This window comes from Ambystoma mexicanum, chromosome 3p, assembly GCF_040938575.1.
Source record: "Ambystoma mexicanum isolate Mex_15411 chromosome 3p, UKY_AmexF1_1, whole genome shotgun sequence".
Lineage (NCBI taxonomy): Eukaryota > Metazoa > Chordata > Amphibia > Caudata > Ambystomatidae > Ambystoma > Ambystoma mexicanum.
The window spans coordinates 181,979,447-182,002,048 of NC_090925.1; the positions used below are offsets into that span (position 1 = coordinate 181,979,447).

At 43.8% G+C, this 22,602-nt stretch overlaps 1 long non-coding RNA gene across 1 annotated transcript in view; it reads left to right on the forward strand.

The window, feature by feature from the left end:
- Positions 1-1,351: 1,351 nt before the first annotated feature.
- The window catches only part of LOC138580222 (uncharacterized), a 221,200-nt gene continuing 199,949 nt past the window's right edge, over positions 1,352-22,602 (forward strand). Inside the window, exon 1 of the long non-coding RNA XR_011304209.1 lies at positions 1,352-2,452. This is a non-coding gene — a long non-coding RNA (uncharacterized lncRNA). The remainder of the gene's footprint in view (positions 2,453-22,602) is intronic.

A 22,602-nucleotide genomic window follows, 5' to 3' on the forward strand; every position in this document is an offset into this window, starting at 1 on the left:
ACATAACCATATGCATTCCACCCACCCACATGTCCACAATTGTATCCCTGAAAAGGAAAACACAGATAAACATATGGAAACATGAGGAAATATTGACCACACCTATCAGGGAAAGCAGAGCCACAACATAAACCTCCATAAAATGATCTTTCAGGCCCCGAACATACATGAACTCATGACCAACCCCACTAAGAAAACACGTACCCAGAGGCCACTACACAATCATGACAGCACCCAAAATACAGGCATCCCGAGTCAAACTAATCATCCCCATGAGAGCGGACCCGACCACGGTCCACAAACCATGCCCATAACTCTAGGTCCATCACCCTCAGGTCTCTTGATATGTGCTTGCACCATGCACATATGTAGGAAGCATACCAGTTCCCATCAGCACACACCCTGCAACTCCGAGACTCAGCATAACTAGGGGAATACCCAGACCATTGTCGCATGCCTCTGGAGTAAGCCAAACTCTTTTTAGGCATATCCCCTGCCACTTGAGTCACCAAGGGCCTCACTGGCTTCCTACTGCCCACAGGTTTCGCTTTGCCGCTGATGGGAACCCAAGTCTTGATGTACAGAATGCTGTTGACAGAAGGATTGTTTCACCATATATAAACGTTGCGGGAAAACCCTGCCCAGCGCTGGCGATTGGGCCGACTCTCGCCGCATCCAAGGTCCGGCACCAGATATGTAGCCAGATCTCGGGATCCAGTCAGAGTAAGCGCTAGGAAAAAAATATAATGAAAGCACCTGTGAGCAAACTGTAATTGCACAGGGTCACCAGAGGAAGTTACAGTCCTCAGCCACGACCCGGTTTATTTATTTATGCAATGTTTGTCAGCTACATGGACCCGGATTATTTATTTATTTATGTAAATGCAATGTTTGAACTATCCCACAGGATGCAGCCACACAACTGCTTTCAGAGGGGAGCTGCTGGAGCTGTGCCAGATGGGGTTGGAGTAAAAGAAAACATTGCTATGGCGAACAGAAATCAACCTGTTTGAATAGTACCCAGGGGGAAGTTATTTGTAATAAAATGGGAAGCAAATTGTGCATTTTAAAGAATATTTACTACGCTACAGTGGTCAAAACTATTATCCACATTGTGAAGTAACTCATCACCACTGTGCCATGGAAGTGGTTTAAAGCGGAATTTATATATAGTTTGGAAAAGAAGCAGCATGAAAGAAATAGCGCCGTTTTAAACTATTATTTTAGACCTTTCCTTTGATCGTAGGTCAACTGCCAGCTCCGCCCCCTAAACCCCGCCTCCTCGTGCACCGCCCCCAATCTAATGTTTTTCCATTTCTACCACTGACTGCCCCTGCCTGAATAACAATCCCCACAGAGCAGCACCACCACAACACCCGATATCTCCACGATGCTGTGCGCCGGCCAACGATCGCACGCGCACCAGCCCTCTTCCGCGCGACCTGGGGGCGTTCTTACATGCTGGCGTGACGTCACCATATCAGAAGCAGGCGTGGAGAGCGTAGGCCGTCCCGCTTCCACCTCCGCGGGGACTGTCCCAAATGACCCGCTCTCTGCAACTAAGCTCCAAATAGAAGCGCAGGGCCGCCACAACTGCCGCTCGGCTTGCCTTCTTCCAGGCCTCCTGCCAGACTCACATCACGGACCCTGGCACCACCAGCGGATCCAGACGCGACTAGCTGCACCGTCCATGTTCGCACCTGCAGAGCGCAGGCACCGTGCGGGAAAACTGCTCCTGCGCCGCCCGGCCATCAGGGTCGGACTGGGCCATAACATTGTCTCTGTGCACCAATGAAAAAGTGGCCCACAGTTAAAAAAAAAAAAAAAATGCTATTCTTTCCTTTTGTCATACTGCTTAATAGTAACCAGGGGGGGGGGGGGTTTGGATTAAGTGTGATGCAAATTGTGCATTTCAAAGATTATTTATTCAGCAGCACTGGTCAAAACTACTAGCAGCAGAGTGAATTAACTCATCAAACTGCCCAAACTTGGCCAAAAAGTGGCCCGCTTTGACCAAAAAAACTGTCCCAGACCAGCATTTTGTGTTTTTGGTTCGGCCATGGGCCTATTACCTCATAGGCCAGTCTGAGCCTGCAGGCCACAGGACACCTCAACCCCTCTGCCAACACCGCAAATCCTGCCTGCACTACCCGGACCGCATGGGGCTCCCACTCGACTGCACCTGTGCTGATCCCACCAACTTCTGGGGCACAACAACCCGCACCAGCTGGGCTGCATCTGCTATCCTTGCACCACCTGGCTTCCAAGGCACCAGAGCCTCATAAACTAATAGGCCAGTCAGTGGATGGGGAAACTTTCTGGGGGCAGTGCCTGTGCCTTCCTGTGCTGCTACCCCGCAGCAGCTCCTGGTCCTGGGACCGAAAATCAAACTCGTCGCCAGTGAAGGAACCGAGGTGAGGGTTCTTCCTCCAAGTACCACTCAGGAAGCCAGGTATGTTAGATACGTTTATTGTGCTCGGATGTACACTGGAAGTCCCAGTGCACAACATTACAAACACTGGCCCATCCACACACCAGTCCAGCTCACTCCAGCTGTCCCTCAGAACACCACCACTCAAACAACACTAACATTCCACACACACGTTCCACTGACTGTAACACTACTACACAAATCGTCCAAAAGCGGGCAATACACAAATGCTTCAAAGTTTCAATGCAATAAGCAACATGACAAACATGACAGATTCGCATATTGCAGGAAATTTTAGACAGCGTGACCACTAGCTCCTTAGTTCAAAGCAACAGTAACCTCAAATGTGTGTATATTTTTGGGGCAATTTGTTTGAGAACTTGATCTGTTTCTGAATCAATTGCTACTTGGGGGAAAAATTAATATATGCCGCAGAATTTGCAAACATGTGTATAATTATTTCTGCAGTCCCATAATAATAATATTTTTTCTGCACTTCCTCAGTGCTCATAATTATTAAAATATAAATATCCGCAAAGTCTAACCACATCATAAAGGTATCACAAGTGGCCATAAAAAATGCTAACATAGATTCGACCTTGCTGCCCTTTTTACATTAAAAAACTCACCTTAGCATGTTTAATTTTTCCATCAAACCACATTTTGCTAAAAATCATTTTTAATTTATTTTTCTAAATAGGGCATCAGACTGTTAAGATATCGATCAAAATTCTGTCCTGATAATTTGAACTGCCAAGCCTGTGGAAAAACGAACAAATATGACTCTCCAAATTAGATAGCCAGCTTATTTCCCAGGTTGGCATCATATCAATCCCATATAATATATTGCACATTATTTTCCCGATTTTTTGCCTGCCTTCCACTGGTCACCATGGTCACGCCGGGCTTAATTTAAGCAATTTCCCCAAGGAGTTTTAATCGCCGGGCATCATCAGGAAAGAATGTATGAAGATCAGGACTCCTCACGTTAGGGCCTACGGCCAGACCCTCTTCACCTTGCTACCAGTAAGACTTCGCCATGTGTCTCTCAGAAACCCAGCTCACCCCACACACTCTAGGGGGGTTGCCCCCCTCAATTTCTAGGGGATTCCTTCCCTCTTGGTCAAACATACTCATCCTCACTTCACCTTTAACCTGGTCCACTGTCTCCAAATCCCAGCTCGCCCATCCCTCTTGTGCCATACATGCTCTTTAATACTAATTAACACCCACTCAGCTGTCCTTCATGGCGCAGGCCTTTCAGACTAATTGACACCAATAAAGTCAATACATCTACATTTTCCAAAACTTGGCTCACACCAACCTCCTCCCAGATCTTTGATGCCCTTGTTCCACCTGGTTACAACATCCGTCACCTTGACGAGTCGGATAAAAAAAGGGGGAGAAGTGGCTGTCCTCCACAAAATCAACTGGAGCACAATCGCCATTAAATAAAATGGAAACTCACTTGCCAATAAGCTTGAACACAGAAGGATTCTAATACTTTCACCTAATCTACAGACCATCTCACAGGTGTGATACCTTCCTAGATGAGATTACAGACTTGCGTTGTACAGCTTCAGCCACTCATGCAATCAGCATCTTGCTTGGAGACGTAAACCTTCCCAGAAGCCAAGAAACCAAAAATACCAGGGACACATTGCTGTCCCTGGCAGGTTCAATGGACATAGCCCCACACATACTAGCCCCCACACACATTACGGCTAATACTTAGACCCCTCCTAAGATGCACAGATTCCATCACACTTGACTGGACAGACCATACTCTCCTCTATCTCTATCTCTACCTGTGGTGTTCCCCAGGGGTCTGACCTCTCTCTCTGGCTGTTCAACCAATACCTGGCGCTTCTTGCCCACCGCATTGCTGCGCTCTACCCCAACTTCCAGTGCTATGCGGACAGTGGTCAAAGTGAGCGGGAGCGGCACTCCTCTACTTTTTTAAATTAAGTTTTACCGTTCCTATACTTTTATTATAAAAAAAAAAAACCCTCCCGGAATGGTTTTGTTTTAAAATAAAAGTGTAGGAAGAATTTGAAAGTTGCACTTTCAGTGTACATCACTGAACGTTCCCTTAAAAAGCAGGTGCAAGTGTTTGGGGGTTTGTATTGTGTGTTGGAGGGGGCGTGGTGATGCGGTTTGTGGGGAGTGGGTGCAGGCCAACAGGGAACGTAGTTCCCCTACTTCTTTTCGTACACTTCGACCACTGTATGCGGATGACACCGAGCTCATTTTCAGGCTACCCTCAGCCACCTCTTCTCCCTCTCATCTCAGACTGTCTGTCCGCCATCCAGGAGTGGTGTGCCGCAAATGATCTCTGCCTTAATTCCAGTAAGACAGAGATTCTCCTCATCGGTACACCCACTCCCTCCTTTCCTGTCACTCTCTGGCCGGCCTCTCTTGGCCCTCTCCCTGCTCCCACCGGTGAGGCTAAAAACCTTGGGGTCATCTTCGTCTCCTCACTCTCCTTCTCTCCTCACATCTCTGTCGTCTCTAAGAAGTCACACTACCAGCTGCACCTCCTCAGAGATATTCTTCCTTTCCTCTCCTTCCCCCAGAAGCCCACTGTTTCCAGAGCTCTGGCTCTCTTTAGGCTGGACTATTGCAACAGCCTCCTTCTAAATCTGCCTGCTTCTACTCTCCGCCCTCTGCAGCTCATCCAGAACAGGACTGCAAGACTTGTCCTTGGCCTCAAGACCAGGGATTGTATCCCTCCAGGACTGAAATCTCTGCACTGGCTGCGAGGATAAAGTTCAAAACCCTCTGCATTGTCCACAAGGCCTTCTGGGGCCTGGGGCCTCAATACCTTCAACTCTCTCTTCCTAAATATCTTCGCTCATCCGCCTCCAACTCCCTCAGGGTCAGTTGCTTCTCCAAGCAACTAGTTGGTGGTCGATCTCTTTCTTCGGCTGGCGCCTCCCTCTGGAACAGCCTCCCCCCGCCCATTTCTCTTTGCTTCTGCCTTTTCTCCTCCTCTCCCCCGCTGACTTCCTGGCTGAAACTGAATCTGCACTGGTATCCTGGCCACCCTCTGTTCTCGGGCCCATGTCCCCTCACCCGCCATTCGCACACCTGCACTGTCTTCCTGGCAACCCCCGCACTTGGGTCTATTTCTGTATCCTTACAGTCCCAATAGCAGCACTTAAACCTGATGTCTGCCCTCACCCTTGCACTTGCCACCTGATGTCTGCACTTACCCTTGCACTCGCCACCAGTTGGCCTTACCTTACCTATCTATTTTATTATCCTATGTACTGCATTGCCCCATCCCCCTTCCCATGCACCTGCACAATCTGAATGACATCTGGCCTAGTAGGATCATTGTCTGTCTTCCCTCTGTTCCCCCTCACTTGCCTCGTCGCACCTTGATACACTTGTGTATAGGCGCTCTATAAATGCCATATCATATCATACAGCCATACCATTCTCATTCTCTCCCTGATAGCCCACAAGGGTCAGAATAAATGCACCATGGTGGAACGTTGCCCCTTCAAAAAATGTTCAGTAGAGGTACTATAAGTGTTTCTCAAACTTCTGTACCTCTGCAAAAGTCACATCACGCTTAGAAACCTTTAGCCAAAACTCAAAGGGGTTGGCACATTCTTTTTCTCAGGAAAAATTGGCCCACGTCAGAACCAAACCATCTGCCCTGTGATATATTTGAGAGCTCTCTTCTCAACACTGCTCAAACCCCTTAGTAGACACAGGGGTACCAGAATCCCATGAGAAGTGGGAGGCTATCAATAAGTTCTTTATCAACAAGAACGATACAATCAGGCTCTACATCGAGGGCTCCAAATCCTCTTATTCCCCCATGAGCTTTTGAACCCTTAACCAACTTCTCTACCCTCTCACCGAGAACCTCTGATGCATAGTCATATCCTTAAAACAGACCTCTGAGAGACAGGCATGGTATCAAGACACAACACCGACAAGTGAAACGCAGTTTGAAAACCTTTATTCTCAATGGTCAAGAAGGTATACAGCCTAACTTGTCCTAACTCTAATATAGGAATATTTCCTAAAGGAAAGCAAACTTTAAGAAGTAAGTTTAAGTCTGTCAGTCCGCGACAAAATACTGTCTGTGTCGAAACCTATGCTTGCCTTCACTTCTATAGGAAAACGAGGTGTATGGGATTCAATAGTGTTCAAAGTGAAGTGAATGTGGCAATGTAGCTCTTCCGTAGCCCCCTTCCCCAAGTTCAAGATACTGAGGTATTGTTCAAAGTAAAGTTAGCGTGACAATGGAGCTCCTCTGCAGCTACCTTCCCCAAGTTCAAGGCACTCCGGTTTAGAAATTTCCACAGGTTCTCAGAATTTACTTAGCAACTCAGATTGGCCTGACAAAAGTTCACAGTACATTTTTCTTGTCGGGATATACCTCTGTAACACGTCTCTTGAGCCTCGCACCTCCACGTGCCAAACTCTCTTGATTGCTCTCCAACTCACAAATGCTCAACTGGTTCAATGTTGCCTCCTTTTAAGTACCAAAGTTCAATTTAAAAAGTCCTACTAGAAAAATTGTACTCTTCTCTTGGTTCCTGGTGGAACTCCCTTCCCCACTGTAAACCAAGTGTTTTTGGTTTGTAACTTCTGTACTTCATGCAGCTCTCTTTTGCAGATAAGGCTCACCTGGTCGTGGTGCAGTTGTCAGACCACACGGTCGACCCACCACTGGTGACGAAACCAGGTGCCTTACTTTGAGCTCTCCTGCTCTTCTTGTGGGGTCTCTGCGGCCCTCCTGGATCAGCCTCCTGCCTGGGAGCCACCCCAATGTTTTCTACTTGGGTCTCTCCCACCTGGTAGGCACCCCAATGTGTGTTCCACACTCTGCTTCGTTTCCTTACTATTCAATCAACTTTGGGGATTTTGCTCCCACTTTGTTTCTCACAGCTCTCCCTTTTCGGATGTCTATTTTCCTCGGTTTTCAGTCCCCTTTATTCACAGGAGCTTCCTATTCAGATAGTCTTTCGACATTGTGTACTCCTGCACACAACCACTCTGTTACCATCAGCAGAACAATTTTTTGTCATTTTCACCCAACACGCATTTCACTATACGCCGTCGAGCGATAAGTTTGTATCTTGCTCAAACACACCAGATTTTCGTATTGCTTGCCTCTCCGTTTGTGTTTCCTTACTTTTTCTAACAGCGTCCATGTAGTCTCAGGTCAGGGTCTTCACACCTGCTCCTCAGACACTCCTGGGTCTCTGACTCGGCTCAGGAGAAGGAGCACTTGACATCTCTGGCATAGTGGGGACCCCGCAGCCCCTGCGGTGTGGTGGGGGCACACATTTCCTGGCTAGAGAGGGGGCCCCCCTCACACGAAAAAACCCTCAACATGGTTTAAAAAAAAATTAAATAACAGGAAAAAATTACGTTTCTTTTTGAAGTCACTCTACCTTCATAAAGAAATTATTTCTGTTAAGCGTAGGGAGGCGGAGTGACTTCAAAAAGAAACTATTGCCTTTTTTCCGTTATTTAATTTTGACTTCAAAAAGAAACAAAACATTTTTTTCTGTTTATTTTTGTAAACATTTTTTTGTCCGAGGGGGCCCTCTCCCAGGACATGTGTGCCCCTACAGGCTTGAGGACCCCATGTCATGGGGTGAGAGGAGCCTTATGACTTCAAAAATAAATAGTTTCTGTTTGAAGTCACTCTGCCTACCTACGCTTACATTATTTCTGTTCTGGTTTGGTCTTTAGACGGAAATCATTTCTTTATAAAGTCAGAGTGACTTCAAAAAGAAACTATTTATTTTTGAAGCAATGAGGCTCCCCTTGACCCCATGACACACAGACCTCCAGATCCTCTGCAGATGACGGGAACATGCATTCCTGGCTGCTGCAGGGAGCACAAGGTCTCGTTCCCTGGACCAACAGATTAAAGATAAGAACATTTATTTTCTTTAAATTGTTGTGCGTTCAAGTAAGTGTGTGTGTGTATATATATGTATATAATGTAATGTATATTAATGAGCGAGTGCATCATGCAGCCTGGGTAGCCTGTGTGAGTGTATGGTGAAAGGGTTCACACTTAAATGCATGGGTGGCTGGGTGTGCGTGTGTGTGTATGAGTATGGGGTATGTGGTTGTGTTTTGGGGTGTAGAGGAGCAAGTGGATGCATTCTCCCTAGTCAACACCCCTGACCCCCACCCTATTGGAATGATAGACAAGGAGCCACAATTGGGAACCCATGGACAAGTTTTAGATATGTCCATACCACATCGACTATATGAAAGATGATATGCACTCAGGCAGCCATTCAGAAGATACCCTCCCGTTGAAACAGTGGAGGAAATCTACCAAAATAGGATGCAAAACAAAGGGGAGGTCTCGGAGTCTCTACCAGCATGAACACGGCCAAATGACCTATTCTTGGGTGGATGGCCCCTGGGAGAGTCTCAACCAAGTCTTTAGCTCACTGTCCCTTTCACAGAGAAGAAATAACCCTGCATATGTCTTTGTCCTGCCCAGGGGCAGTCCAGCACTGAAATGTTAGGCAATTCTCCTCTGAACAAGAGTACCAACAGCAACCCCATACATGTTTTCAGCCTTGTTGGGCATCATCAGTGAGGTGGAGCTGTGCCTCTCTGAGAACAGTGAGCAAAGGGTCCACGTCTGGATTCCCCTGGTAATTTAGGGTGAAACCCAAAGTTACTAAACATGCAAAACAAAGGGGGGTCTGGGAGTCTCCCTACCAGCACGAACACGGACCAATGACCTGTTCTTGGGTGGATGGCACCCAGGAGAGTCTCAACCAAGTCTTTAGCTCACTGTCCCTTTCACAGAGAAGAAAAATCCCTGCATAACAGTCTTTGTCCTGCCCAGGGGCAGTCCAGCACCGAAATGCTAGGCAATTCTCCTCTGAACAAGAGTACTAAAAAAGGATGTCCCTTGCCGAGTTGCTGGAATGCAGCCATGAATAAAATAGTGTGCAACATGGATGTATGTTAAACGAAGTCTAATAACAACTAAAGAGTGTCTGAAAGAGGATATATGAAACAATATGAAAATACTTCAGAGTGACAATGTAATGGGAAAACTAAAGGAAACGTGTACTCCAAGATGCGGTTTTTGCCAATACAAAGAATGATGAAATGTTCACTGGTCGATAACTGTAAATATGCTGAAACGCAACATACAAAGAATTGTGAGAAACCTGAAGGTGTCTCCCTGACTAGTTCCCGGGGATCTGTCATCCAGGTGGCCAGGGCATGGTTATCGCTATTGGATCCAGTCCCTGGGGTGGACCAGTGATTGAGAATCACCTGGATGAGGGGTCCTCGGGGCGTGTAGGCAGGACACTGATGGGTGAGATGCCATATCCCCATTCTTATAACACCTTTTCCGCAGCCTACCACATAGGATACTTAGACACTCTACCCCCCCTTTTCTGACACAAACACTTTCTTACACCACGAAAGACAACAGACTAACACTAGAGCCGTTTACCTGACATGTACCAGTACAAGGGTCAGGCAGAGTCAGGCAATTGACCAAAACAACATACAACTGACAGCCCTTTCCCTGACCCACAGGGATAAAAGGTGGACCACAAGAGCACACTATGAGCAAGGCAGACCATACGACAAGACAGCTATACCAGGGCAGCAATTCAAGAGGAGGAGAAAGGCGGCAAAAACAGTGGGGGTGAAAAGGAGAGAAACGACCTTGCCCTTTCCGACCCAGACCCGTGAAACCTCAGTGGAATAAATCATAAGACCGCAAACAATAGCCAGCGTGCGTTGCAGCATTTGTCAACGGTACCTGTAGCATGCCTACACTGATAATCAGAACAGGGAGAGATGCTTACTACCGTGGTACCGCCCTTGACTCCAGAGATAAGAAAAGCCAAGCAGTCCATCAGAGCTGGTGAGTTGATGGGCAAGCCGATAATAAACCAAACTGTGTTGAACGAGAGTCGAAAATGGTTCAAAGAACTGTTAACATTAAGGGAAAGCCAGCTGCAGAACGGTCCGACACCACGTGGGTGCTCATTTGAGAGACCCTGGTTGATCCCGTTTGTTGAAACTACAGATACCAACAGGCCCTAGGAGAGCCGCAAGGAAAAGTTCAAAGTGGTCATACAGGGGTCTAGCAAAACCGGTTCTGAGTCCGGAAGAGGGGGGGGGGGTTCAGGGGCAAAAAGTCATCACCCAATGTATGTTTGGAAAGGAACTTTCTGTTTGTTATTTTGACCTCAAGGCTTCGCAGGCAAGAGAATTTTGTAGAAAAGAGACTTAACCACTTAATCCTCATAGCTGAAAAGGGAACTATTGTCTCATGCTGGGAAAGCTTGAGAGTGTTCTGTGCTCAGCAGTCCCGTCTTGTCTCGTGGGGAAGGGAGACCACCAGATACCACATCCTGACTTATCATTTGTGAACACGTCTTTCTTTCTTGTGAATCCTATCCCACACTCTTTTTGTATTTAGTTGTAAAGATTTGCAATAGGTTTTTATTAGAATAGGCCCTTTTATTTGACAAGGCGCCACTAGGACTGCTTTATTATTATTTGATGGTCGTAGCTTGCTCCCATTTTAGATTAGGTTTTTTTTCCAACCTGCATATACAGTTTAATAAACACCCGTGAACTGTGATCACTTGTCTGTCTTTACTGTTGCCAGCATGCGTTCCTTACAGAATACATAGAAGCTTGCTTATGAGAGGTATATATTCAATGTTTAGGTCTACCATCAGAAAAAGATGGACGACGGCTCATGTCAATCAACCCAACTACCTCAAAATACGAGGCCAGAGTTTTAATATGGAAAGACGATGAAGAAGCGGTTTCCTTGTGAAATAGGGGAGTGCATTGGCTTAAAACCAAGGATGCAATTTCGAGATATGAAGGAAAAGCACAAAGTGAGTCTACGAGCAAACCATGCACAAGGACATATTTCCCAAAGATTAGGAGGAACAAAAACATTTTCCGATGCCAAATATTGGACAATTAAAAAGGCATAAAGTCAATATGGGATAGAGTGAGCAAGTCTCTAAAGGCCAACAGGAGCAACTACACCTAGCATAATTGAATCAAATGACGTTAAAAGCACGTCGATATGGCCAATTTTACGGTTTTGTAGCATGTGACTAAGAGCTTGCAAACACGGACTATTCATTAGGTCTAGAGCTAAGATAGCGGTGTGCCTACACTCCCTCGAATGTCCAGAGACCGTTCAGACAAGACAAGGTCAGTTTTCAAACAGAAGACACTGGCATGTGCCCTACTGATAAGAGAGGGTGGCCTAATTGTGAAACAAAGGGAAAGCTGATGTATCTCCAACCACCAAGGCTTTGTTTCTATGTACGTGCTGCTAACAAGCCAAATGTCAAGTTGGAGTTGGGTTGCCAACCCACTAGAATAGCCTGCCATGCACCTTCACAGACAATGTGGCAAAGTATTAGTCCGCGGCCACATTTTCTACTATGACGAGTACCTTGTACCATGTGACTAGAAGTAGCTCAGGGAGTGTCTCACAGAAAAGAGACCACCAATGAGAGACTAACACGCACATTTTCTATAAGCAGAAATGATCCCTCAACAGGTTTTTGAAGTTTGCCACATAGGTTGACGTCATGGATGATGCATCTAGTATTATATACGCTACAAACGAATGATAGGACAGTGTGATATTGGATTAGTCGAACTGATGAGTGTTTATTCACCCTGCTTTACTTCTTAAGATTAAAGCAGTATTTTTGCCATCTCCTTTGAGTCTGTCCAGTTATTGGCTCTGAAGTATTTTACTGGTAATTCCATCTAGCACAACAAATGCTTCAAGGTGCTAGAGCACATTTGATGGCAGTGTAGATGGTTCTGGTCAAATCAACCTAGAACCCAGACAATCGACGACTAGCCACTCCCGCCTTTAGCCAGACGTGCACAGACTTGCCTGTGGTGAACAGTGCACTAAACCAAAATCACGTGATCGATATATGGTCGACAAATTTCTGTTCGGTCTCCGCAGATGAAAGGCGAACTGGTTGATTATGTGAGAGTCAATGCCGGGGGACTTGAGCTGATTACCAGACGTAATTAGACCAACGTAGTTGGTAAAAGCATATGGGGGGGGGATTGTAATTATGTTATAGTGTAAATAAGAGACATAAAAGAGTAACGGGATTTTTTGGGGGATTCTATAAAGAAGAGAGATAGTACCTCGAATTCACGGGCTCAAGAGAGACGGAATGGGCACACACTTTAGTTTGATATTGGATCATTAAGGATTCCTATGGGCAGAGCTAGGTAGAAGAGTTGAGTGTCAAACCCCCAAAGGGGGTAAACAAAAATAGAGGAAAATACATCCACTAAGGTAGTGGGGTAAGGTGTATGTACAAGGGGAATATATGAATATATGTGTATATATATTGAAAGTGCATATATTTATAAAGGGTATAATATGAGTGTATAAAAGATGTGTTTAAAACGAACAGAAAAAACAAATAAATTATAGCGCAAGGTAAATAAAAAAAATATATAAAACCTGTTTTCCTTGCACTTTTTTGACAAAGGCTCGATGTTGATTAGAACGTTTGAATTAGACAAAACCAAAATAGCAGTAAAGAAGACAGTCTAAAGATACTAAAAAACCAAGAACTATATCAAAATATTTAACAGAAAGGGTAAACAAAGGAGTTAGAAAAATATTGTCAAATACATTTTGTTTTAAAAATAATAAACATTGGGGAAATATTCTGGAATACGAGTGGCGATTGATGGTGCCTACACAAGAATATTGAAACGATATATTTTATTAATTTGGAAGTAAGAGAAAAATGTGAGTAAATATTGACAGCCTGAATTGGTTTGTTGTATTGGAGGAGACTCCTCTCTCACATATATGCAGGAGACTGCCAAGATATACAGTGTTGGGAAGGAGCCTCATGCTTTCCTTCATTCCCAAGTTTCCCAAGCGCTTTAGAATTAGGTAAGACTTCTGCTGTTTTCTAAGCACTACAAGCGTCCAGGGGGGAGGAGTGTCACTAAATAAAGATAGTTAGGATTGAAATATAAGGTGCATTGAAATGTAAACTGCAAATAACTATTGAGATGGATATATTTGTAAAACTGTTAAATTGTAGTTTGCTTTGCTCAAAGCAGACAGTGAGTGCAGCCTGTGCTAAAAAATAGACTGCAGGCTGGCAGAGCACACAGTGGCGAGCAGCTGTCCATCACAAGCCAATGGGGACTAAAAGTGATTCAGCAAGACATAAAGAGTACTATGGGAAAACAGGGTGTTTTGTAGAAATTACTGGACCAGATCAAATATAATTATGTTGAGAGAAGTGTTTAGAGAATGGCAGGAAGATGTGTTTATGTATGAATGTTTATAACAAAGCAAATGATGCTAAGTAAGAGCTACAATGTATTCCTGCAGAGGCAGCAGTATGTTAAGGTAGGATTGGGCTAAATATAAACCTGGCCATGCAACACTGGAGATTGCAGCATCACATGTATAGCAAGAAGAACAGTTTTGGATGAGCTCTGCCATTATCCAGTGACCAAGTTGAAGAGTATAAAGGCACCTGCTTGCCATTTAGTCTGCAGGAGCCAGCCAAGGCAGACCGAATGCTGGTCGGAATGGCAGAGTACTCTGCCATTCTCCCAAATCCTCATCTTTGTAAAGATGAAAGTTTGTTATCTCTTGCAAGATAGACTCATGGCCTTAATTCCTTAGAGGGGTGCTTTTACTCTGGAGTGAGCATGATCAGGAGGTCCCCCAATGTATTTAAGGGGTACAGGTATGGCCTATCTTTCAGTGGTGACCCCCACGTGACCTCAGTTTCACCCCGTACTTTGTGAAGCCCAGGGCAAGTCGCCAGGAAAAGAACCACGCCCAACTATAGTGATCGGTCCCCTTAATCAAAAACCCCATGTATATTGAGCGACTTTAGTAGGAGCCATTTTGAAACAAATCCTCTCTGCTCACTGAAACAGGGCGTGGCTCCAGAACAACAGGCCAGCTTCGGAACGGAGGAAACTAGAGTCAACCACGCCGATGTGAGTATACTCTTGCAAGTGATAACAAAATGGGAACATGTATGTATGATATGGTGATGTGGTGATGTGAAATATATTATGGTGATGTGAAATATATTATGGTGATGTGGATGTTGTACATGGTCATTGGAATAGATGGAATAGGACTTGGTGATGTATTATGGCATAAGACATTTGGTGATGTAGTATTGGTGATGTAGTATGAAATAAGACTTTTCGTGATAAGGAATTGGATTTCAGGTGATATGTAAAGGAGTAGACTTGATAAGAAGTGGTTAATGTATTGAAATTGTCACATATTTCTGTTTTTCTACTTTTTATAATGGAGAGGGAACCTCAGCATATTGAGATGAAAGGGATCCCCAGCTTCTAAGGACTGCAGGGATCCTCAACCATAACAGGTTGAGACGGTAGTACCACCCATTATTCTTCTTAGGACGATAAAAGCAATAAGTGGTATTACAACAGTAGTGGCTCGGTATAAGCATTGGGCCTGGATGGTAGTCAATTATTTTGTGTATATTTTCTCTTGCTGTCTTTTGTGGTAAAAAAGGACGGAAGGTGGATGAGTTGCGGTGTGTGTGTGTGTGTGTGTGGGTGAAATCAAAGTGAGAAAAAGTATGGAGATGGGGGGAAAGAGTGGATTGATCTGTATTTTTGAAGCACGTGCAGCATAGCAGTAGAGTTTAAGTGAAGCATTACGGGCGCGGCCAACATTATGGAGGAAGAAACTCCAATAAAATACATGCATAGGTTTCTGCCAATGTATTGTGACAGAATAAATAAACAATTCATAGTAGAAACAAAGGAAGGGGGGATGTCCTGCTCCTGACCAGAGCAGGGCTCCCATAACAGAAACATGCTAGAAAAAATGTCCATCTTTGTAGCAGCAAAATATGAAGGGAACAAGTCCAAAAAAAAGAAGAGATTCTAGATCCCTATCAATTAGTTGAGGATATGGAGGATCAAGAAGGTGAAAAAGAGAGCCAATGTAAGGGGCTACACCCCGTAACGCCTAAACCTGCAGTAGGGTATAAAAACCCAGTCTATAAGCCTCCAGAGGTAGAGAGAGTGTCAACAGGATTAGCAACTAGGGGGGACTCAAGAGCTTTTGCACCTCCATATAACCCATCCACAAGCTCTAACATGCCCGTAGCATTGGTGTACCCAGAGGGTCCACAAATAGACATAGACAACGAGCTAAGAGCATTGCAGGAAAAGTTGGTCAGGTTACAAGAACCTGAAGAAGTATCACCAGAAATAAGGGTACTGGTACAGAAAACAGGGGATTGGAAGTCAGGAGATTTTTTTTGTTGTTTAGGTTTAACTGGGGCAATAAGAAATGTTTGTGTTGAAAAGGATAATGGGCAGAGGGCATGGACGGTCCTGGGACAAGAAGTAGAGCAAACGGGGGAAAATGGAGGGGAAGATCAAGGTGGTAGAAATGATGAAGAGGCAGGGCAAGAAGGAGATCAAGGGGAGCAAGTAGTGAGAAACCGGTCCCTGCCACAAGAATCAGTGGGGAGGGACAGACCAAGAAATAGACCAGATTTAATCATGGTAGTTCAAGATCAGAAGAATACTAAAGGGGTAGAAAACAAAAACAGATATGCAGATGCCTCTAATACATAATAGGGATAACACAGTATGTGCCACGGCCTCAAATTGACAAAAATAATTAGAGTAAAGCTCTTCCCCCAGCTTATAGACTGAACTAGTAAATGGATCTATGAATTTGAAAAACAAACAGCAGGGATAACTTTAGCAGTAGGAGACTTTTAAGAGGTTACTGGTCACCATAGCTGGGGACATATGGGCAAGGGTTGGGGCAAGTTTTCTTTTTTAATTTTTTTAGTTTTTTATTTGGTTGGTTGAATAAATCACCCTTTCAAATTATTCATTCGTTTTACATACATTCATACATATTAACAATTTAATTACATGATTCTCATTTGATATATACATAATTAAAGTTTCATTTCATCCTTCTCAATACACTCTCAATACTTTATACACTTTACAATTACGGCGTTGCCGTTCCAAAAGAAAGCCTACATGATTGATGCCTAAAACACAGATAAGACAGTGTTTAGCCACTGACATTATTCTGATTCAAATTTATCGCTATCAGGCATTATTGCATGAACATAATGAGCTAGGGCAATTTGTATTGCAGTTTTCCAGCTAAAAAATAATGCGCTCCATATTTCATCTTTAGAGTGATAACAATTAAATTGGAGCAATTTGTTAAAATACTTTTTTCGTATAATTGTCAAAGCTGGACAGCTAACCACTAAATGTGATAACGTTTCTATCTGTGTTTTGTTAGTACAATATTGACAAGTGTTTTGGTTTTTCGAAATTAGCTCCCTTCTGGCAAGGATCTCATTGGTCGGTCACAGGTTCAAACATATTCTTAACAGTCGAATTCTAATGTGGTTGGAAGGACATTTTACCAGATAGCTCTCCATTGTGCGCAGACTTTTATGGCCAAAGAGTGTAATATTAAAGTCCACATATCTTTTGTATTGGTCCAGTGTGGATATCCAATCATTTCGATAAAAGGCTACTTTGGCTTTCACTGGGTTCATTACCAGAAGTTCAATTGAAACACTAGCATCTATTAATGCATCTAAGACACATCTAGTCCATGCTTTGGGAAATTTCTCTGTGGAAGTTAGAAGATAGTGCACTACCAAACTCAGCATGTTCTTAGCAGAGGCTCCTATTAAACATTTTCTGTATAGACTACACATTTTCCACGCTACTTGGTTATGTATAGATATAGCACCTAATTTATAGTGTAGCAGTAGTAAAGGTGTGCAATTAGAAGACCCAAAACTGATTTCCAAATGTACCCTCATACAGGTCCCAAAATGTTCTCACTTTAGGTATCAATGTATCAGAGCCATAGATAATTATCAGGACCACTTTTTGAAAAAATGTCATTGTGAGCAGATGTAAATTTGCCATATCTGTACATAAGTATCTTAGCCTTTGAAGTCAGGGTCCTAATGTTTGCGTCCAACTTTAAGACATATGCAGTCACTAATACTCCCAGAGAATACGAGGCCCAAATATTTGTAGGATGGTACAACTGCCAATCTATTATTTTATAGAGACCAAGTAAATTTGGTCATTTTGTTTTTTACCTTTTTTCTGACATAATACAACTTAGTTTTTTCCACATTGATGGTAGGATTATTCACAGTAACATACTTGTCCAATTTATCTAACAAGTTTTGAAGACCCTGTGGAGTTTGAGAGAGGAGGACGAGGTTGTCTGCATATAGGAGCCGGGCAATTTTTTGGTTTCCTAATTTAGGGGCATCAGCAATGGTATCCTCAAATGTAATCCCTATGTTCAAATTGAATAAATTGAAGAAGGTTTAGGCCAAGATGCACCCTTGCTTCAGGCCCGTTCCGTCCTGATTCTAGCAGACAAAAGCCCTTCCAGGGTTAGTGTATTGCTCTCCCAAAGTGCATGGACAGTCATAAATCACCAGTACAATTACAGAGCCAATAGTTTGAACGCAGGAAGACGCAATAACTTGCAACCACACACTCTTAGAAAATAATGAGCACTTATACGGCTATTTATTCAAAGCTTAGAAGCAACCAGTGATAACATAGAAATAAAACACAGAAGAAACAGAGAATTCAAAAGAAAATACATCACCGTGAGCGTAACTGGATTCCTCATCTCGCCAGAAGCGGCTGGAAGACCCCGATAACAGCCAGGCCGAGAGCACAACAGCCCACAGGTATGCCGGACAGAAGCATCCCCCCTCCGGCTGAAGTCTCACCTGACCGCTCAGGGGCTACGCATATATGCACCCTTCAAAAAGGGGTGGCAATTTCTCGAACCTTCTGGCAACGCACTTGCGCATTGATGAGCAGCCGTTGGTTGCCAGCTGGGTCAACCGACAGTACCCTCAAGGAGAAAAGTGCCTGCCTCCTCTAAAAACAAGCACCACGGAAAACAGTCCCATAGCTCATAACAAGACATAACAAAGTTAGATTTCCCAGCAGATATGTCCTTGACTGCATACCAGGTTTGGAAAGCATGTTTTCTTCAGCATCGTGAATCTAGCTCTCAGCAAAATGAGTGCAGCTTTTCACTGCGGCATGAAGTAAATATCCATCATGGCTCCGAGCGCTTCCAGAATGCACTGCGCATCAGCGCCATGTTTTAGCTCAAGCATAACAGTTAGCCTTACTTGAATGGTTGTTTCAGTATGCAGTTTTACGATTATTATTAAAAGTGATGGGGGACACCATATTGTTCCAATTTAGTGAAGAGCAATTGCCGATCAACCGAATCAAAAGCTATGTAGAATCAACAAATACAATATATAGGGCCTGCTTTTTTTCCAAATATTTAGATTTTAACATGTTAAGAGTTATCATGTTGGGTGAGGGACCCAGTCCAGTAACGAAGCCCGACTGGAAGGGATCTCTTCTATATTTGGACAAAGACCACGCATTTAGTTCTTGGAATATGAGTCGACTGTAGATTTTACCAGGTGCATCTAACAATGCAATAGGTCGATAGTACAGTGATCCCCTTTTTTATAAATTGGAACAATTATTGATTGTCTCCAAGAAGAAGGTATGTTTTGTGAGTGATTTATCTTTTCAAATATAAGATTCAAAATGTCGGTCCAAGTTCAGGATGTTGCTTCAAGATGTTGTTAGATGAACCATTTGGCCCCGGAGCTTTAGATTGACTAGCAGTGTTAATGTAATGCAATATGTCTGCTTTTTCTATGTCAAGGTAGGAATACTCTGGGGCTCTATCCTCATGATCTTTAGATGTTAATAGAGGCCTGGCATATATCCTTTTAAAATGCTCTATCCAGGCAGCTTCTGGGACGCTGTGAGCTTGTGACATCATTTGTGGCGTCGCCGTGGCACAATTTATTGTCTGCCAGATTTGTGCTGTGGTCTTGGCTCAGATTATTGTCAGCATCTTTTCTCCATCTGCTTTATAGAGTTGAGCATGATGTAACTTTGGCCAATATTAAAACAACCTATCAAAATTGGTTAAAGCTTCAAATCTTATGTTTGCTGGGAGTTTGAGAGCCTCGCGCTTTTGTTGTCGAAAACACGATTTCCGATTTTTAACTTCAGCATCAAATACATGATGTCTGCGTGATGGCTTCTCCTGAGTAGAATTATTAGTTACATATCTTTGCATGAGATCATAATGGTTATAGGTGATAGGATCTAAAACAAAAGGATCGAATGCCTTTTTTTCGACACCAAAAGGGCTGAAAAAAATGGTTGAATTCTTTTTTTTTTTTTCCTTTTTTTTTTCTTTTTTTTATGGGGGTACCCACCCCCCTACCCGCAGTTTTCTTTTGGTTTCGAAAAAAAGGGCATTTGATCCTTTTTTTTCGATCCTTTGGCTGGACACCGATCATAATATGGTACATCACAAGAATATTCTCTAGTTTGGGAATGGGCAAAGGTAGAAGCCAAGGTCTCTCCAAAGTGTGCAAGTGTCAAACACACACAATAATGAGGAAGAGAGATCGATGCTCTCCCCCGAACCACAGAAGCAGAATGGATTTGAACCTCCCACCGTGGTTGGCACAGGCACCTGATAGATATTACACAGGTCACCACGTGGCAGCCAGTGGGGGGAAGCGGGGGGTTAGGGAGAGCTTGTGGATAGGGTAGGGGAAATTAGGAACACCGGTTAGAGGGTTAGGTAACACCTAGGTTGGATAGGGAAGGGGGAAGCACAGGGAAAAATCTCCCTATCTAGACCTTGCCTAACGTGTTGTTTCTGGTTGTAACCATAAAGACTACTAACCATGAAAAGAACATACACCATTCCCTACTTCCTGTCGGTACTGATTTAAATACACCTTAATACGTGTGATGGGTTATTACCCCACATATACAGAACACTTGTTGCAGCAAAGCATGATGAACACAAACAAATGGAACTTTACCCCGCATAAGATGCACAAAAACACATGGCCCATTGGGCAAGCATTAGCAACACATATAGAACACAAAACAAAGGGAGTCCTGATTAGTTTACAGCACTAGTTAATGTTTTCCTGGATTCACATATGTTTCAAGATTAGATATTCTTGTAAGCGGATTGCTTGATTCCGCGTGAGCGCACTGAAAATCGTAATGGTAGCAGTGTGTCACTTCCTGGCTGTGAATCACGTTGTGCGGTATGCACCATCAACCATATAAGAGATTCGGGTCGTTGTTTACTTTATCCACATAACCGTAAGAGGTGCACACAATCCTGCCCCTCGTTTCCTCCAGTACTTATCTGCAGTCCGAGAAGCCCCACAAGACTTCCCGGACAAAGCCTTGTTCAGCAATCAAGCAGCCCCGTCACAGCCTACTACTCCCGGCCGCGGTCCGCCGAAGGATTCCATTATTCAGCAGTCCATACAACGCACAAACCCCTCCTTCCTGCTCCGACTCCAATTGCGCCATGAAAACTAATAAGCCACACCTGCCACGTGCCGTTGCCTGTTAATAAGCTTTCCTTAATCAACGGCAGCTGGCAACGCGCAAGCGTCTAAAACTACACGTTTCCCCAAGTGCTGCTGGGAATTGTAGTCTGTATGCCTGCCCACCCTTCAGGTCCTTAGTAAGAAAACTTGAGCACTCCTCTCCTGTTCCATCCTTATTCCTAACAGCTAGAGACTTTTCTGTCCACCTTACCCGGTTTAATGTGTTATTAACGGTTAATGTTCCTGTTGTCATTTGATTACATATATTTGACTGTCGGGTAGTAGTAAACCATTTTGCAGTGAGCATTTTATGATCACTATGTGGAGCGTCTTCTATCCGGAACGAAATGATTTTAGATAGTAACCTGGTATCGACATAGATGTAATCAATAGTAGCTTTAGAAGTGCCCCGTATCCACATGTACTGCGGGGGGCTATCGTCAGCACAGGCACCGTTTTTAGCATGTGTAAAGCACATGATTTCATAAGGTGTTCCCATTGAATCCTCCTTGCTTTTTCTTGTGTGTGGGTGCGTTCAAAGCAATGCAAGTTAAGATCTCCTGCCACTATCGTGTGCGAGATTGCTGGTACTACAGCAATATAATCTAACATAGTTGATACATTGTAAAGGAACTTTTGATCATCAATGCCTTTGGGGTTCCACTATAAGTTAGCTAGAGCATAAAGTGTAGCATTGTCAGAAATAATGGAGAACTGTGAGTAAGCATTCGGAGCATAAGAGAAAATGATATGTAATTTAGCGCTAATCCTTGTACTAGTAAGGAGGCCTGACATGGGCCGACCTTTGTTTCCTTTTAAGGCTGGAGTTAAGTGTACTGCATGGTCATTCCAAATGGGTGTATTAGTTAACCAAGTCTCCTGCAGCATAACCATATCAAATTGTTCCAGTTTACACCTCTTGTTGTTGATTAAATGTTGATGACCGCATGTGTTCCAGGATACAAGCGCAATAGTCGTTTTTTTACATCTTGATGCTCCTGTTAACTTCTAGAACCACCACAATTACACACACAATTTAAACCAGTCTTCACACTTGCAACATTTGCCATAGAGTTTATGGACAGACTAGATGCTGTTTTTTCCTGACATTTAGCAATCCGAGTCACCAGATAAATCCACAGGGTCTACTATCGGAAAGAAGCCCATCAGTTTTTCCTTTGCCTGCCAAATGACATTTCGTACAACTCTAGATCGCACCCATAGTTGCACAGTACTTCGAATTTTGTAGTTGATGAACCCGACTTAATCTATATCCGAGCTATTTATATCGTCCAACATCGGAACATCTGAGAACAGTTCCATTATATTACGCCGATTTAAATCGTACTGAGGGAAAGGCGCTTGAAGACAGCCACGTATTAAGGAACTTAAGTTCGTATCACACGGAAATGAGCTTGACTGTTTTTACTGGAGATTTGGATTTATGAGGATTTACTGTTTTAGTGGAATTTATTATGTTCTGAGGGTTTTTAGGTAACAAGGCCTGTAACATATGTGCTATTTCAGCACCATTTCCTTCAGATTGTGGGACATCGACTTTCAAAAGGAATTTCGCTGGGAAATGAGTAGTACTTGAGGCTTTATTATCAACCCACAAACCTTTCTGATTGTTACATGGGTGTTCTGATGGTTGAA